Raw genomic sequence first — 19,880 nt, forward strand, 5'->3', positions numbered from 1 at the left:
GGCCGATTTCTTATAGAAAGGAGCTCATTCCTTCTGTGGGATACGATCCAACCAACGATGTTTTCAATGCTTTCTATTTCTATCAAATTACGAACTTTTACTCAACTTGCAATGTTTGTTCGTATTATGTTTTAGTTAGGGTGGAATCAATGTTATGTCAATGTTATCAATGTGTCATTCTATTTCCAATATAGCGTATGACCCAAAATGTCATCACTCAAATGATATTGGTATCAAATGGAAGGGTTTGTTGGACAAAATACAAAAAATGTAATAATGTCTCTCTCTAAATTCAATATGGCGGATCGCCGAAGATAACTGAATAATTCAAAATGAAAGGAGTATAATTTAAGTTAAGATCAAGTTTCGGAAAAAAAAAGTTTCGGCTTTCTACTTCTCCTCGATAGAAAAAATTTAGGAATCTTCCAAAGAAAGGAATGAATCAATCCATTATAAAAAATTTACTCTATACAAAGATGTGTAGATCATGCAAGGAAGTAACTTTCAGTATATACTTAAGAATTATTCCAGCCTTTCATAGCACGCAAGTATCGAAACTTGGTCAAAAAAACATAACAAAAGTAGGTAACTCTGCATTAGTTAATAAATATTATCACATGACCGTTCTACAATTCATTCATTTACTTTTATGATACATTCTACATTGTATATATTTTTTAGTTATACATACTTTGTCAACAAAACAATTGTCTTTTGACAATGAAAGACATTCCATAAATGATTTCATGAAATTGAAAATGCTGAGTTATTAAAGAAACCTTATTTTTTATTTTTCAAAAGACGGTTAACCAGAATATTTTTTTTTTAATTAAGATTTCAAGAAATGTTTCCCACAATAGGCACCCCTCTTTCTGAAAATGTGTTTTACTCATAGAGTAAGTGTTGTATTATGTAAATGTTGTATATACTAAATCTAACAGCAAGTCTTCTACTGAAAAATATGGTTTAAGAACTTTTTCCAAAAGGTAATGAATTACTGTTTCCGTTAACAAGAGATCATTATAACTCGTGAAAAACTGGTATCAGAATATATTTCTATATTCAACGTGCAACAGATAGACCAATAATTGAGGTAGTTACTTTAATTACATAAATACTTTTTTGCATAGTACTCAAACGCAGTATTATTTTTTCAAATTGCATATAAAATATTTCTCTATCGAAAATTAATTGAAATTACTTTTTTTTTCAGGGGTGGACATAATCAGAAAAAATAATATACTGTAATTAATTGAATTGGACGTTGATATTTGATGCAATCCAAACATTTCAAATATACTGAATTACCCTCAGAAACTTCCCAATTCAACTAACCTAGGTTTACAAACCAAATCTACAAGTGTCGCCACAAAAATTTTAGTTAAATTTAGCAATATTAAAGCAATAAAGTTATGCATAACCACTCTTTATTTCAATATTGATGTACTTACTTAGGTGGTGTTTTTCAATATTAGCAGACTGTATATAATAAGGTTAGTGACACTTTATAAATTAGAAATAGTATCACTGTATTATACTTTCATGACATACTTTGATGAGTTGAGCTATATAGTTGCGTCGGCAGATTTTTAGACGCGCACGCCTGGTACTCGAAGGTACTCCTGTCAATATAAATACATACAGTGTGATACTGTTACGTTTCAATTCAGCACTAGATCAAAACTGCTCCTATGTAACCTTTCAAAACCCTACCTTACCTTTTAAGATCTTTATTCAGAGGATGTTAACAATGTAATTCAGTTACAAGTTGATTTTATTCATTTAACATCATAGTAATGGAATCGTTCGTTCCATAGAAAACCATACCTGAAATGTACAAAAATATAAGTATGCTCTCTGACTAACTGCTTTGATCAGTACTTACCACTCACTTCGCATTCTCCTATTGCCAATTGACGTTGGAGATCCGAAATTCCTCGCTAGGTTGAAATAGTTGTTATTGCTTGTTTCTCAGTTTACTTCACCTAACATTTTTCAGCCGTTGTCTGCCTTATTCATTATACCTTTCCAAGAATATTTTTTGCATAGATTGTTATTCATCACTTCCAGAAGGATTACTACATAATAGAGCCATATCGCCTGAAAAACAATATTAGTTAGCTCTGGGTTTCTGAATACTGTTTGATGTTTTCGGTAAATATTCTGCATAATATGAATGTTCAAATATTCGTACTGAATGGGACTTACCTTATATGTTTCTATTCCATGGCATGAATAAGGATCGGTAAATAGTTGAAAATAGGTTGGAGTCAATATTTTTGTAAACATTCAATAACAAGGTTGAGAGACAGCTGTTGGTTGACATCTGCCGAACTTTCGTAGTGTCGTTCCGACGACCTACACCGAACTAGTTCTATAGTCGTTCACGGGTGAGGGATTGATCGCTTACTCAAATTGTCAAGTGTTGTTTTAGGGTTGCATTGCTTTGAGAAGGAGTTTTGATGGGTCATGGACTTGTTATTGATGTCTCGAGTGGCTGTGGAGGAATTGATAGATTTATGATGTTGTGCACATCGCCCCTTGGTGCTTGTAGTGTAGATTGGACACACTGTGGCAACAACTGGAGAGCTGTCAGATGTGGCAGTCTCTCAGATTTCAGTGTTTACCTTCGTTGAGCTTGGTTGAGAGTTCAAGGGTACCATCTGACTGATTTGTAGGATATATATGGTTGTATTTTTGCCATCCTTCACGGGGATTATTTCTACAAGTCTGGATTGTATAGTGGAAGACTGATTGGTCATTTTGGTGTGGATATTTGCAGTCTGAAACTTAAACTCTTTTGAGGATTTGAGGTGGTTACCGAACTCATTGTGCCAGGTGAAAGGATTTCCGAAATCAGATTCATAAGAAACCAGAGGGCCCTCAGTCACTCATCAAGTCCCAGTAGGACTTCCGTGCAGAGTACCGCACACGAAGACACGTAAAAGAAAACCCCTTGGCCAAGGCTTTTTTTGGGGTATAGAACACCTTGTTGACAAACTCCCCGGACTTGGAGGTGTTCAGCTACCTTTGGAGTCCTATTTGGTGATCCATTACTGGTCCATCTTTTTGCGCCATACAGGGTGATCTATCTTTGTGGTGCTACAGGGTCATCTATCTTTGCGATGTTACAGCGTGATCCATCTCCGTCGTACTACAAGGTGATCCACCTCCGTCGAACTACGGGGTAGCCTAACACCATATACCGGGTGACCCAAAAGGAGCACGCAAGTTATAATTGGTTTATTTGAATATTTGTGTAGTACTGAGTTATTCATATAATTATTTGCCCTTTTGTTTATTGTTACCTGTTTGATATAGTGATTGCCTTTCTGGCTGAATTCACCGCTAGTTGGCAACGTGTTTGGTTTCATTTGTAAAACGCAAATTGAGGTGTTTTCTTCCTTTTACAATTGCTTGTTGACACCGATGCGTCTACGCCTGAGCTCACGCGACGCAAACGAGATTGTCTTACCTTCCAATACTAGTATTAACGATTTCGCCCACCACACCTACTCAATTTTCGTGGTAATTTCACTTGACGTATTGTAGTTTTCTTTTAAGCGCCGTTACTACCATAATTTATGGCTGATTGAATTTGTGGTTATATACACCGCGCTCAATGACCTCTTGTATTGACATATGAATATCGCGTAGTAGTGTGAATATGGCATTGTTGTCTTAGGAAGCGTTGTCGGTTATCCCATGTAAGTTAGGTTTACTGAATAAATGATATTGGGATCTTTATCTTTTTTTTCCAATATTATTTGGTAAGTTACTAATATTGTAAGTTACTTAGGGTATCTGGAGGATTAAATTTACCTGGTGCCCATTAAGATCTATTTGAAATTTGCTAATTTGGTTAAACCACTCTCGTCTCTACTGTTTAGCTTAGCCGCGGATATCCATCTGTCTTATTTGTTACCGACAGATGATTTAGTCTCCTCTTGTGGTTTGTGAGGTGACAATACAAAATAAATGAGTATAAATGAGAAAGGAACATACTGCTCACCTAAAATGGTCACATTTTATGTACCGAAATTGAATTGTAAATAAAAATAATGGGAAAAGCAAAACTGAGATATTACTACTATTGAGTTTTAAAAAAATGACGTTAAAAATGGTTAAGAAATAAAAAAAATTGTTTTAGATATTAGAGAATTATTGAACATCGTCCTTTAAGGTAATGCCTTAATAAAGTTAAGGCTTATTTAAATAAAGCAAAACCTTAAATGTCAGGGTAGAAATTGAGTTATTGGAACACTCCTTAAATTGACAGTTCTTAGGATAGCGATATTTTTATATCTGACCTAACAAACAATTCTACTTGTGTTGTGTATTTTGCTGTTCAAATTTCAGTGATATTTTATCATAATTTTAGAACAGTATGGAAGTTATTTTGGAAGCCGTAATTTTAGGCGGTGGGGCCGGTGAAGATATTGAATTTGTTATAATGAATAATATTTCAATCAACAGAGATGAGGAAGGCCAAGGTCGATGAGAAAGGCCAAGGTCCCCCTGTCGATTTGGAGAACGTGAGTGATGAGGAAGTAGTGAAAAACCTAAGATTCCAAAGGGGACAACTTCAAAGAATTATAAATGTTTTTTTAATTGCTGATGAGGTTGTCACAGAGGCTGGTGATCGTGTCAATGCTAGGCTTTAGTGTTGCCGGCTCCACACATTGGGCCTAATGTGCCTTTGTTCTATCTGCGGGTGGACGCAATCGAGTTGGCGCCAACGTTGGATGACGCTTGTGCTCGTGTTACCCCGGAACCACACAGTGGGGCCAGTGTTGGCGCCAACGTTGGGCTATGTTGGCGGTATTATTTTCAAAAGCATCCAGACATTGGAAGTTATTGAAGCCAAGCTCAGTTAGCTCCAAGCAGAGCCCACATGTCGGACTCAGAAGTGGCTGTGGGTGTGTTTGCTGTGCTAAGCGCTGCTTATCATAATATTATTTTACTGCAAAACTGAAAAAAAAAACTTCCGCGCAGAAGAAGATGGTGGATCATAACACTTCACAGACTACGAAACCAGTAAGTATTGAATGAAATATAATTATATATAAAAATATATATATATATATATTTTAGGCACGACCGCCGTCAGCTCTTAAGTAACTTAATACAAGAACCCTCTGGACAATTCGAAAACTTCTGCCTCGGTTGATTTTGAGTACCTTCCAGAATCAATTGAACCCACAATTGAAAAAAGATACTCATTGAAGAAAATGAAAAAGTACGTTCGGCAGTAACACTAAGATTTCTTGCCACAGGAGATTTCTTCAAAAGTCTACATTTTCTTTTCAAAATAGCTATCCAAATTATTTCGGAAATAATAACTGAAGTTTGTGAAGCAATATGTGAGGCTCTGAAAGATTATATGAAGGTAAACTAATCTTATGCTATTTTTATCTCACTATGAAATTCTCACTTTGAAATTAAAATTATTCAATTCTTGGATATATTTCTCTAAACGTTCATACAAATCAGATAGGTAATATTAAAATATAATAAAAAATAAAAGAAATAGTCCTTTTCAAAATTTTCCTGCTCAACTACTCAGTAATGTTGATCAAGCTTTTGAGAGCATGTAAAATGCTTCTTGAATTATATTACTTGACACAATGGTGATTGGTTGAGATTGTTGTACACAAAAACCTGTCTTCTAAAGAATATGTGGGGATTTGCGCTTCAGAAGATGGTGAAGGAAAAGGTTGTTGAACGGACATTGATCATGTAGATAGAAGATAACTGAAAGAATGCGTTGAACATCTAGACCGATTTTCAGATCTCTGTCTTCTGTTTTAAAGTGTTTCATCAATCTCATGCATAATATCTTTCTTTTCTTGTACATCAATTTTTTTTTCGCAAAAAGTTGACAAAACAAAACATCAGGTTCCCTATTTGATTTCTGCGAAATATTTTTTAAGACATGAACTGCTTCATCCATTTGCCTTTTCGCATGTACTAACTCTGGTGTAGGTAGCTTTCTGGAGTAGATTATAATAATAATATTAATAAGTAAAAGAAGGTTTAAATTGAAAAATAGCATTCACTTTATTGACGTGACAAAAATTAGGCCCAATAATTATTTTAATGTATAGGCTTAATACAATTGATTTTTTAGTTTTTATCATTATTTCTTCTGCAATAGTAAGAGGAATTTCAGGATTAAATCAAATTAGTCTACGAAAAATTCTAGCTTATTCTTCTATCAATCATATGGCTTCAATACTGAATAGAATTTTATATATAAAGACAATATATGAAGATTAGTAGATTACAGCCGTTTCTGGGCCTCCCCCCACCACTATGACGTAATAGTTGCTTTTTTTGGTAAAATCAAGGCGATGTGACCTTGAAGTGTCTGGTGCATGGATCATTCAGAATTTTTTTCCTATGAGATTTTGTGTGTGTGTGACATAATGACGTAATCACATTTGGTTGGTGTGCGCGTGTGTGTGTGAGAATGCACGGTACAGGGTTTATCATGTGCATGTCTATGTACGAAGATACGTGTGCATACTCCAAGTAATAAATGTTTCGTAGGTGTGAGCCCACCAAGTCAGTGGTGTGACGTCACAACAGCCACCGTTCAACGGTAGGAGAGCGAAATGTGCAGTCCACGGCGTGTGGGTGAGTAATTCGTATTCATCGGTGTGTCCTTACCTCTCTCGATGCGGCGATGACTGTGAAGTAACGCATCGCTCTACCCTCGTGGTCTATGGTGAAGCGTAGGCAGCGGGGACTGTCCCCTAACGATGATGCAATGAACGCTGTCTGTTCGTATCGACTTCTGTTAACGCGTCCAGCTGAGAGGTGGGCTTGGCTATGACGTCAGGCATCTCTGGTGGGTAACAACTAGCAATGTATACCTTTTGAAATGTAGCACGGATTCATGGTGGGGGTGACTCGCGCTGTTTAACATAAAAAAATGCCTGGCACACTATGAAATCAGTAGACGAATATATTTGCAGCAGTTATCAATTGGTAGACTGTTATTCAGTTCGTAATAGAAGGAATACGGTGAGTGTATTTTTCTGTTGGATATTGTTTATATTTTCATGCATATTTTCAGCATGTCCGTTTCAAAAGTATACTTTCATAAAATCAATAATTTGATTGTACAGGAGGTTGAAATACTAGGGCAAAATGTCTTATCATCATTGCCAATTGATGAAGTGTACATAATCAGGAATATGTCAACTTATCCTACAAGGATTGGTAGATCAATTTTATTAACCTTGGAAGATGTAAGCAACGATGAATTATTCAAAACATGGCTACCAAAACGTATTTCGTTGCAATTCCGTGATGATGATATAATTTGTATCAACTCATCGGGTGGTAAATATACGATGGTGTATTTAGGTCAGAGCCCACAAAGTTTTGCTGGCATGAAAACGCGATCTCTAGTCAAATTCAATATGATCGAATAATAATAGTAATTATTTACAGTGATTTTTTTTTGTTTCATTAATATTCATACATTTGATGATTTATATGATAATTACATAAAAAATAAAAACATTACTATCTTAGTTGAATACACTCACTTTATAACTACAAATAAAATAGGAATGTGAGTGTTATATCATGGAAACGAGTTGAAGGTTGCACATTGTTTTCTATTCGATTTCAGTTCTACCATTCAAAGATGGTATGTGGTATGCAAGTCAAAGTTGGATCGATGTTGTAGATCTCCAATTATCGGTTCAACATTTGTCGACTGAAGTGAAAGTGTTGGGTGATGGAGCCGAACATGCAAGCATTCATAATTTGAGTATATGCTATGAAAAAAAACAAATCGAATTGTGTCTTCATGATGCTGAGAACTATAGGAGTGGTGCAAATGGTGCAATGACATAAATTGATCATCTCTACACCAATTTTGACGTTCAGGATTTTGGCGTTTCAGACACAAATTTGGTGAGACATTTCCTAATTTATTGCATATTCAAATAACCCAAAACGACCAATTTGCACAGTACTATAACTTTTCGTAAATTATCTAGTATAAATTCAAATGATTTTTCGTATGGATCTCGAAGCTATGCAATGGAACAAAATTCATGATATCAATCACATTGATGCAAAAATTGATTTTCTGAATAATAACATTCTTTTCTTAGTAGATGCCTATGCACCACTTACAACGAAATCTTTCAGATATAAAAAAGAAAACAACCATGGATTACGGAAATTATTGAAACTATGCAGAAATTGAGAGATGAAGCGTTAAATAAATATAGAAAAACAAAATCATTTCCCAATTGGGAATACTACAAGTAGCTCAAAAATTTTACTTCATCGGCAATCAAAAGAGAGAAAAAAGCCTATTTACAATTTGAATTACGTGGTTGTAATAACAAAGAAAAATGTAATGTACTCAAAAAACTTGATATAAAAAAATAACCAAAAAGATTTACCAATATAATTGAAGAACGTCAACGAAATTAACAAGTATTTCGCGAATCACTCCCACGATAATCGAATACCTTCTAGTAACATCCTTGAATACTATCCTGACAATACAATGGATTATCTTACTACAATACTTGAGTTCTCTCCCACTACAGAGGAAGAAGTTTTGACAATGTTACAGAAAATAAAATCAAAGGCTTACGGATATGACAATTTGAATATACATATATGTTGCCCTCATATTGTATCACATTTAACACATATATTCAAATAATGCATTACACATCATTATTTTTGAAAAAGTTTGAAACATGCTTTCCTATTACCACTACCGAAAACTTCCCGACCCACAGAATTGTCACACTTAAGGAGTATAAGTATGATACCTGTTTTATTCAAGGTATTGGAAAACATAATTGAAAAACAGATGAGGAAGCGAAGCGAAGAAAGTATAGGAATCAAAATATTACCACCAATTCAGTCTGGTTTCAGATCTGGTTACAGCTGTTCAACAGCTTTAGAAACTACAGCAGATGATATTTTGTTTGCCTTGAATAAAAATGAGGTGAGTGTTTTGTTATCGATTGACCATTCTAGGGCATTCGACACGTTCTGCTTGTTTTTTTAATCATATTCATCAAACCGAACTCAGTGCGTTAAAATAGAAAACGAAATATCAAATAAGTGCTTCAACAAGGGGTTTCACAAGGTAGTGTATTGAGACCAATTTTATATACATTGTATACATCTAATTTTCATAATCATTTAACATATTGCAATCACCACATATTTGCTGATGAACGCAACTTTATCGTGCATTTAAATTGGAAAATATGAGGGAAGCTAATATGAAAATTAATCGTGATTTAGAAATCCTCCTTGATTTTTCTAATGATCATCTTTTATGTTTAAATTGTAATAAATCTTCTGCTGTATTATTTGGTAGCAATACTCAGAAACATGAAGTTTTGAGTGGAATGCAAATATACTTAGGGGTTGATATGCTTACTTTCAGAGACAGATGCGAAAATTTAGGTTTACTCATAGATTCTAAATTACGTTTTGAAGCACATGTTGAGGAAAAACTTCGAAAAGCCTACGCGTCGTTAAAGTTGGTATATCATCAGAGAATATATTCAAGTTTGGAAGTGAAGAAAATGTTGAGCCAAACTATGATATTGTCCCATTTCAATCACTGCGACATTGTGTATGGTTCATGTATAGACTGTAGTGACATACGTCGAATCCAAAATTGTTGTCTTCGAATGATGTATCATATTAGGAGGAGAGAAGGAATTTCCCATAAGTTGAAAGACGCGGGATGGTTGCGTATGTATAACATACGCAAATTACACGCTCTCACTTTTTACTATAAAATACTCAAATTCAAAAATCCTTAATATTCATATAGAAAAGTTATATATAGGACAGATGTGCATAACGTCAATTTTTGGAGAAAAAATTTATGAAAGGTCATTTACCTACCAGATATCTCTTCAAGACAATCTCCTGGATATTCCCAAGTTATCTACATCAATTCACACTTTCAAAAAAATGCAAAAAAATATTGTTTGAGAAGCAATGAAACAAGAATTTTTTTAATATTTCCTCAATTATATTTAAGTTTTATTCATATCCTGGTGTATTATAGTTAAAAAATTGTTATTTATTTTCGTTCTGGTTCATGTGAATGAATTGGTTTTAAGACCTAACGTAATCCATTTATTTACCTCGTTATGTGATCTGAATAATATTTTATATTATGGTAAATAATAAATCATTATTATTATTACTAAAAAGGAATGTTAGACTAGAAAGAAGCTCATTCCACAAGTGTATGCTAAACAGTTAGCACACAACGTTCTGTCTGTGAAAGATTTCAAATTCTTGGAATCGAGTGAATTAAAAGTGAGGAAATAACAATGGTGTTTGAAACAAACAATGAGAAGTTGAATATTTTTGATAAACCAGTGCTCGATCATTCCCTCATTAGTTTACATGTGCGCACATATGAACCATATGGATCAAATTTGTTCAGCAATTCAGATGAAATTCGAATTGCTATCAATAATCATTGCTGAAAGTTTCATTTACGTAAGGGGAAAATTAACCCGTAAGGATGCAACGAAAACATGCTATCTCTCTAATAATGCAGTTGCTTTCGTTTTCGATTAAACCGTTATAAAAAGGGTGGTGAACAAGGTGCTGTTGTTAGAAAACCGAGGATAACATCTCAAATGAAAACTATGATCTCGTTTGGGTCATCGCAAGCAAACACCTTATTAACAACTGGATGGGGGATTTCCCAATTAGAACAGGATATCTTGGATGCAACTAGTCACGTATATAGTACCAGCTGTCTTAACTGCGCCCTGATACATTCCGAAGCGACATCTTTGAACAATTCTGAAGCTGCATCGAATAAACCCTGCTTAGAACATCTCCTTGAAACCATAAGTTCATCAACCCTACTCAAAAATGAATTAAGTGAAGCACCACCCTGTTTTCCATCGATTCTGATCGGCCATTTGTGGACTGAAACAAACTTTTCATCGGTCTCTTGACGATGAATAAATATTATGCGAAAAATTCGAACCCCGACGATGGCATTCAACAATCTCATTCAAGTCTTCATCTAAAGCAGACACTATAACCTTATTGTCACCCCTATAATTAAAAATTTCATCGCTCACGTCGGTTCGTATCCGTGAAATCCTGCCTAGAACATGAATTATCCTACTACGAATACGATTCGCTAAGTCTTCATTCACTCCATCATAATCATTTACCAAGTCCGTAATAGAACGCACACTTTCATCTATTTCCTTCTTTTCCGTGTCATGTGAGTAATCAGTGACAGCATAAACTATTCCTGAACGCGACTGATCTTTCTTCAGTTCTCTTCGGAGAAATTTTTGCTTCAAATCAATATCTACCCTATCAGTATTTACGCCCCGAATGGATAATTCATAATTCAACTCATACACTCTCAAATGATTAGGATCCATATTGTAACTGACTGCCATGACCGAAATTTTTGAATAAAAATAAGAAAAAACAATGCGATTCAATATATTTCACTCTGAACCACTGTACACCCTGTACATGAAGATACCTATATTACTCTACGAGTGATTTTAATTTGAAAGAAAAAATGAAAATATCATTTGTTAACTATCAGTTGGGAATTGGGACAGCCTGTAATATAAATCGCCTGTGACAACACAGATTATCTTCACGAACACGACAAACAGAATAAAAAACCTCGATTCAAGCTGAGGAATACAAAAAAATTGCTGGAAGACCAGTTGCTCACTTTTTACGTTCAAATCGTTTCTATAATACACCTTTGAAAGTTCCATAAAACATTTATTCTGTTTGATAGGAAAGCGGAAAGGTTTTAGGGAAAACAGCTTACTGGGAACCGGCACATGTAATTGAAATCTGAAAAACTCAAGCCCCATAAGTTGAGCGCCAATTTTGTGTGGCGTACTCACTTGAAAATGGAATTTCTTGAAAAAAAAAACTCAACATTAATTTTTCTACGTCACAACCAAGGCGTGGATTCGAATTCTTGAGATCTGATTGAAAATTTAAGATGTTCTTCAGTAAGCTGAGAGGGCGCCAGCCAATAAATATACTTATATAAATTGACGAGGAATGGGGACTCAACCAAAATATATATATATATATATATATATATATATATATATATATATATATATATATATATATATATATATATATATATATATATATATGAGGTTTGCTACTCTCTTAACAACGGCATAAATATTACTGAATTAGTAAACAAGTAGCAGAAAAATAAATTCACATGTGAAGCCAACAAATATGAATAAGATAATATAAACATCAAAATTTCATAATAATGATATCTCAATACTTTCAATCGATAGGGATTGTTCAAACAACAGCTGTCGATTAAATCACTAATATATTAGAAAGAGGTGAAATTCCACGAGTCTTCCTGAAATTGCAGACACGACCAGACCGAAATTATTTAAGAAAATTGTCCTCAATCACGCTAGTTAGTGGTGTAACTCGCATTGAATTTCTTATAAAAGGGACATCGGCTCTCAAGGAAGACAATCGGACAACGACGTAGCAGGCACTGAAGCCTCGCACCGTCGCTTCAATTGTCATCTGTCCACCTGCACTCCATTTCAATTGAACTATCGAAATGTATATACAGGCTGTCCCAGTATCTCATAAATGAACCATTACACACCTTCAGACAATTGCAACACATGCAATATTTTTTTATGCTCATGGTTCTTCGGTGAGAATTCTCTTGGGTCATAGGAATTGTCACTCACTACAATTGCATGTATACATAGGTGTTGTATTACCCACTCTCATCTGTTCCACAGAAGGCCCTCCTTGGCAACTCGTGAGCTGATGCCCACGAAGACTATCACTACGAGTGAAAGATTTACTACAGTCACAGAAATACATTTTCTATGATACGTTCTCACTAACTCACTTGATGTAAACTGACATAACCAACACTCGTCCGCTTCTCACATACAGTCTGATCGGGTCCGTCAAGACGTCATAACCAACCCCACCTCTCAGCTACATGCGCCAACCCAACCTCTCAGCTAGATGCATTACCAGATATCGATACGAACAGACAGCGGTCGTTGTGTCATCGTACAGAACAGACGATGACACAGATCTCGCCGTCTCCGTGTCACCGTCGAACAATCATACTTTGAAACTAATGTGGATAAACTATTCAAGTAATGAATCTGCCCGTTCAGTTATAATCAAATAGGTAAAATCCAAAAGCGAGAAATTAGAATTTGAAGTAGAGCAAAGTGCTGGCTACCAAGACGTTTCATTGACTTCTTATTTCGCATTAGAAAAATGGCTGACATACAAAAAAATCATCGATATGGTAGCCTTTGGTGTTTGAGAAAACATAATCGCGCAATTGGTGTCAATGAATCTGAATAATACTGAAGTTATACTGATAGGACACAAGTGTTGTATAAAAAATCTGGAAAAATAACTGATTTCAATCATTACTGGCAAATGAGGAATATGGTTACCTTAACTATTGAAAGAGATGAAATTGCTTATTTTTCAAACGAACTGAACACCTCCCCAACAAATGAAATTTGGTCCACTCTTAACAACTTGATGAACGCTGGACGAGTCAATGGGATTGAAATATTTCATATAATTCAAAAAATGAAAAGCACAGCTATAGGTGAATAGGTATGATTTTAAGGTAAAGAAATCAAATATATATATATATATATATATATATATATATATATATATATATATATATATATATATATATATATATATATAAATACCAATTACTGTATAACCTCAGTAAATCATCATCTACTCTCGAAGGTTGCAAAGTGTATCAGTATTCACAGTGGTATAAAACAATTGCTACAGAAACATATTACAAATTTTCCATTTCACATTACAATAATGGTTGACCTACAACAAATCATCGACATGGGTGCCTTTGGAGTTTTGGAAAATATTTTTGCACATTTGGTGACAAATAATCGGGATAATACTGAAGTTTTATCTAAAACTTTTGTATCTTGTATCGACACGTGTCGAGAATTCAGATACTTTACGGTAAAAGTTATTACAATGGAGAGCTTGTATTGGGTGTTTATTTCTGGATGCTGCACATTGAATGAATACTTCATCAGGACATATCAAGATAATCTAGACTGGAATGAACTGTCCTACCTATTAAATTATTCCGACGAGTTCATCTGGGAATTTAAAGACAGAATTGACTGGAAAGTGTTAATAGAATCAAGCACAGTTTCTTCCGATGTGTTGAAGAAGTTGATAGACGTAAATTTCTTCAGAAATTCGGATGATTCGTTCTGGAATTATATTTGTAGGTGGTTCAACTTGTCTGAAGGATTATTGATGGAATTTGCCGATATGTTGAATTGGAGCATAGTTTGCGAGCATCAGATATTGTCCGAACGTCTAATGTAACAATATTCGGATTTACTGGATTGGTGCTACGTTTCACAATATCAGACAATATCAGAAGAGTTTCTTCTGCATCATCTCGAAAAAGTACATCGTTTTGAATTAGGTCTAAATTTAAAGTTGTCACAGGCGTTCATCGACAAGCTCGAAAGATATAACTTACAAGAATAACCTATATGATATTGAAAGACAAATTTCAAATTTTTGTATATCTGTAGATGAACTATTCAATTAATGAATCTGATCGTTCTATTACAATGAAATAGGTACAATCCAGAAGCGAGAAATTTTAATGTGAAGTGGAGCACAGTAATTGCTAGAGAAGTTTCGAGAGTTGCGAGAAGTTTCATTAACTTTTTATTTCGCATCAGGAAAATGGCTGACATACAACAAATCATCGATATGGTAGCCTTTGGTGTTTAAGGAAACATAATCGCGCAACTGGTGACAATGAATCTAAATAATACTGAAGTTATAATGATAAGGCACAACTGTTGTATAAAAAAATCTAGAAAAATAACTGATTTCAATCATTACTGGCAAATGAGGAATAAGATTACCGTAACTAACTAAAAAGAGATGAAATTGCTTATTTCTCAAACGAACTGAACACCTCCCCAACAATTGAAATTTAGTCCACTCCTAACAACTTGATGAACTCTGAGTAGTAGATTACACCTTTTCTGGGCCTCCCCCCACCACTATGATGTATTAATTGCTTTTTTTTTGTTTAGTAAAATCAAGACGATGTTACCTTAAAGTGTTTGGTGCATGGATCATTCAGAATTTTTTTCGTATGAGATTTTGTTTGTGTGACATAATGACGTAATCACATTTGGTTGGTGTGTGTGAGAATGAACGGTAAAGGGTTTATCATGTGTGTGTCTATGTACAAGAGTATGTTTGCATACTTCAAATATTCTCCAAGTAATGAATGTTCCATATGTGTGAGCCCACCAAGTTAGTGGTGTGACGTCACAGCAGCAACCGTTAGATATCCAATCATCGGTTCAACATTTGTCGACTGAATTGAAGGGTAATGGAGCCGAACACGGAAGCATTTGTAATATGAGTATCTGCTATGATTAAAAACAAATCGAATTGTGTCTTCATGATGCTGATAACTATAGGAGTGGTGCAAATAGTGCAATGACATCAATTGATTATCTCTACACCAATTTTGAGGTTCAGGATTTTGGCATTTTAGACACAAATTTGGTGAGACATTTCATAATTTCTTGCATTTTCGAATGACTCAAACCGACTAATTTGCACAGTACTTTTCGTAACTTATCTAGTATAAATTCAAATGATTTTTCGTATGGATCTCGAAACTATGCAATGTAACAACATTTATGATATCAATCACATTGATGCAAAAATTGATTTTCTGAATAATAACATTCTTTGCTTAGTAGATACCTATGCACCACTTACAACGAAATATTTCAGATATAAAAATGAAAAACAACCATGGATTACGGAATTTATTGAAACTATGCAGAAATTGAGAGATAAAGCGTTAAATAAATATAAAAAACAAAATCACTTCCTAATTGAGAATACTACAAGCAACTCAGAAATTTTACTTCATCAGCAATCAAAAGGGAGAAAAAAGCCTATTTACGATTCATATTACGTGGTTGTGATACCAAATAAATATGGAATGTACTCAAAAAACTTGATATAAAAAAATAACCAAAAAGATTTACCAATATAATTGAAGAACGTCAACGAAATTAACAAGTATTTCGCGAATCACTCCCACGATAATCGAATACCTTCTAGTAACATCCTTGAATACTAGCCTGAAAATACAATGGATTCTCTTACTACAATACTTGAATTCTCTTCCACTACAGAGGAAGAAGTTTTGACAATTTTACAGAAAATAAAATCAAAGGCTTACGGATATGACAATTTGAATATACATACAGCGTGACTCACGGTCGATGGTAGGGTAGACGTTTCAGGAAAACACAAAGCATGATTTTTCTGAAAATTTCACCTCTCACATTACCTTACCTGTTTATCTACCTATCGATTTAAAATATTTTCAGCATTGCAGCGTTGCCACTTTCATCAAAAAGTCTTAGCAACTTTATTTTTTTGAATGGAACACCCCGTATATTAATACATTTTTGGAATCGCTCTGGTATTTTGATACTTTTTTCTTGATAATGTCCTATACCTATCTCTATCTGTTTTCGAGATAAAAAATAAATTGTGCTAAATATGGTCCAAAACATAGCCTTAATTGAAATTAAATACATCAGTACTCTCAATTCATGAAAAGTTGATATTTTGATGATAGTTTGGACAAACTCGAAATATTCAAATAACACCAAGAAATCGACTCCATATCATACAGGACGTGCTAAAATTCTATTATTTCCATTGTGCATAAAAGTAGTCAAAAGATCATTTTTTCAAATGAAATCCCCTGTATATTACTCGGTAAATTGAAAGATGGTGAAAAATGCTTCAAGATGATATATCATGTCCCTATACCTAAATCGTCAAGTTTTCTCAATAAAGTCGCTTCTTCTAGAAACATTATTTTTTTTAGAATTTGGATTTAGGTAGCAGTGGAATTATCAAGCTTATAGCAGTTCGGTTACTTTTATAAGTAATTCACAAAGAGTTATCGACGGTGTTTCGAATCATCTTCCGAAATGAATGCAAATGTCGATTATTCAAACGAAGTTCTTATGAAATTATTTATTATACACATGAACAAAGTGATCAAATCATTGTCAGAACGTGTAAAAAATTCAACCAAATGTATCCTGAATTAACACCTGTGAACGAGAGGAAGCTTATAAGGTTACAAAATAATTTCCTTAACTATGGCTTAAAGTTTCCAGGGAACAACTGTACCAAAAATCAGTCATTGCTAGGTAAAAAGTAAGATGTTGTGGGCTAAAACTTGTGAAAGTACAGACAATAACAGAATAGGATGATTCAAAATAACAAAATTGTAAACAAAATATAACATTTCCACAATAAATGCTAAAAATGTTGTCCATTGCATTCTAAAAATTTTAAAATGTTTTTTTGTACCCGACTTGTGGTTGCTTTTTCAATTTCCTGGGGTTCCAGATCTTCAATACTCCGCACTATTCACCGTCGCAATTCTTCTTTGGTAGGCACTGGAGTACTGTATACCCTTTCTTTTAAAACACCTCAAAAAAAAAGTCAAGTGGCGTGAGATCGGCTGATCTCGGTGGCCAATCCCACGGCCCTGAGCGCCTAAACCAACGATCGTCGAAGAGTTCGTCAAGTTTCCTGGGAACTTCCTGGGTGGAATGAGCTGGCGCTCCGTCCAGTTGAAACCACGAATTCCTATATTCCTCTAAAGGCAAATTTTCAAGAAAAACGGTTGCAGTCGTCCTTAATATTTGGAGATATCTATCTGCATTCAGTGTGTCTTCATAAATGAAAAAGCTAATTTTATTGTTCTTCAGAATACAGAAAACATTCAGGTCAAATTTTTCTTGAAAACCCATTTCTTTTGTAACATGAGGATTATGATCAGCCTAAAAATGTTCATTCCTTCTATTGAAAATACCATCCCTCGTAAATTTTGATTTGTCGCTCCAAATTATTTTTGACAAAAATTCCCAATCTTTCTGTGTATGAATCAAAAGGGATTCACAAAAATGCATTCTACGTTCGAAGTCTTCTGCTTTCAGAGCTTGAACTTTGGTAAATTTATTCGGATGCATTTCGTGATTTTTCAAAATTCGTTTTACTGAAGCATGTGATACACCTAAATATTTTTCTGCACTGTGAATGGAAGCTTCTGGATATGCATAAAAATATGCCAAAACGTTAACAGTATTGTTCTCATTTAAAGAAATAGGTTTTGGTAATGTTCAAGGCGCTTTCAACATGGGGCCATTGTTAAGGAAATTATTTTGTAATCTTACAAACTTCCTCTCGGTCATTGGTGTTAATTCAGGATACCTTCGGTTGAATTTTCTACAAGTTCTGGCAATGATTTGATCACACTGTCCGTGTATAATTAATAATTTCATAAGAACTTCGTTTGAATAATCGATATTTGCATTCATTTTGGAAGATGATTCGAAACACCGTTGATAACTCTTTGTGAATCACTCATAAAAGTAACCGAACTGCTATAAGCTTGATAATTCCACTGCTACCTAAATCCAAATTCTAAAAAAAATAATGTTTCTAGAAGAAGCGACTTTATTGAGAAAACTTGACGATTTAGGTATAGGGACATGATATATCATCTTGAAGCATTTTTCACCATCCTTCAATTTACCGAGTAATATAGAGGGGGTTTCATTTGAAAAAATGAACTTTTGACTATTTTTATGCACAATGGAAATAATAGTAATTTTAGCACGCCCTGTATGATATGGAGTCGATTTCTTGGTGTTATTTGAATATTTAGAGTTTGTCCAAACTATTATCAAAATATCAACTTTTCATGAATTGAAAGTACTGATGTACTCAATTTCAATTAAGGCTATGTTTTGGGACCATATTTTGCACAATTTATTTTGTATATCGAAAACAGATAGAGATAGGTATAGGACATTATCAACAAAAAATTATTAAAATACTAGAGCGATTCCAAAAACGTATTAATATACGGGGTGTTCCATTAAAAAAATTAAGTTGCTAAGATTTTTTGATGGAAGTGGCAACTCCGCAATGCTGAAAATATTTTAGATCGATAGAACAAGTAAGGAAATGTGAGAGGTGGAATTTTCAGAAAAATCATGCTTTGCGTTTTCCAGAAACGTCTAACCTAACATCGACCGTGGGTCACGCTGTATATGTTGCCCTCATATTGTACCACATTTAACACATATATTCAAATAATTTTCCAAAAAGTTGAAATACATGCTTTCCTATTATCACTACCGAAAACTTCCCGACCCACAGAATTGTCACATTCAGGGATTATAAGTATATTAACTTCAATATTTTTCATGATGATTTTCAATAATTCAACTGAGATTTCTTCCTCAATTTCTCGACCTTGACCAAATTTGTGTATACCGAAATGCTTTCCTCCAATTCTATGGATTATTCTGATTCATCGAAATATCTCGCTTCAAATAATACTACCGCTACATCAATTTTTCTTTCATATCACAAATAATACTACTGCTACATCAATTTTTCTTTGATATCATGCCGAATATGAAACATCATATCACTAATGACCTGATTGATTAGAAATCAAAATTTTTGATGTTCAACTCATAGTATTTCTCATTTTACCATACCAAATCATGGATTTCCTCAAAGCAGCTTCAAAACCCACATATTGTCAATACTCAATAGAATTGACATTTAATGAAATCATTTCCAACTGAGATTTCTCCCTCAATTTTTCGACCTTGTCCAAATTTTGTGTATACCGAAATGGTTTCCTTTAATTCTATTGATTATTCTGATTCATC

This window comes from Leptinotarsa decemlineata, unplaced genomic scaffold (genome assembly GCF_025532065.1).
Source record: "Leptinotarsa decemlineata unplaced genomic scaffold, Ldec_3_MD MMD2_tig00026347_RagTag_RagTag, whole genome shotgun sequence".
In the NCBI taxonomy this organism is placed as follows: domain Eukaryota; kingdom Metazoa; phylum Arthropoda; class Insecta; order Coleoptera; family Chrysomelidae; genus Leptinotarsa; species Leptinotarsa decemlineata.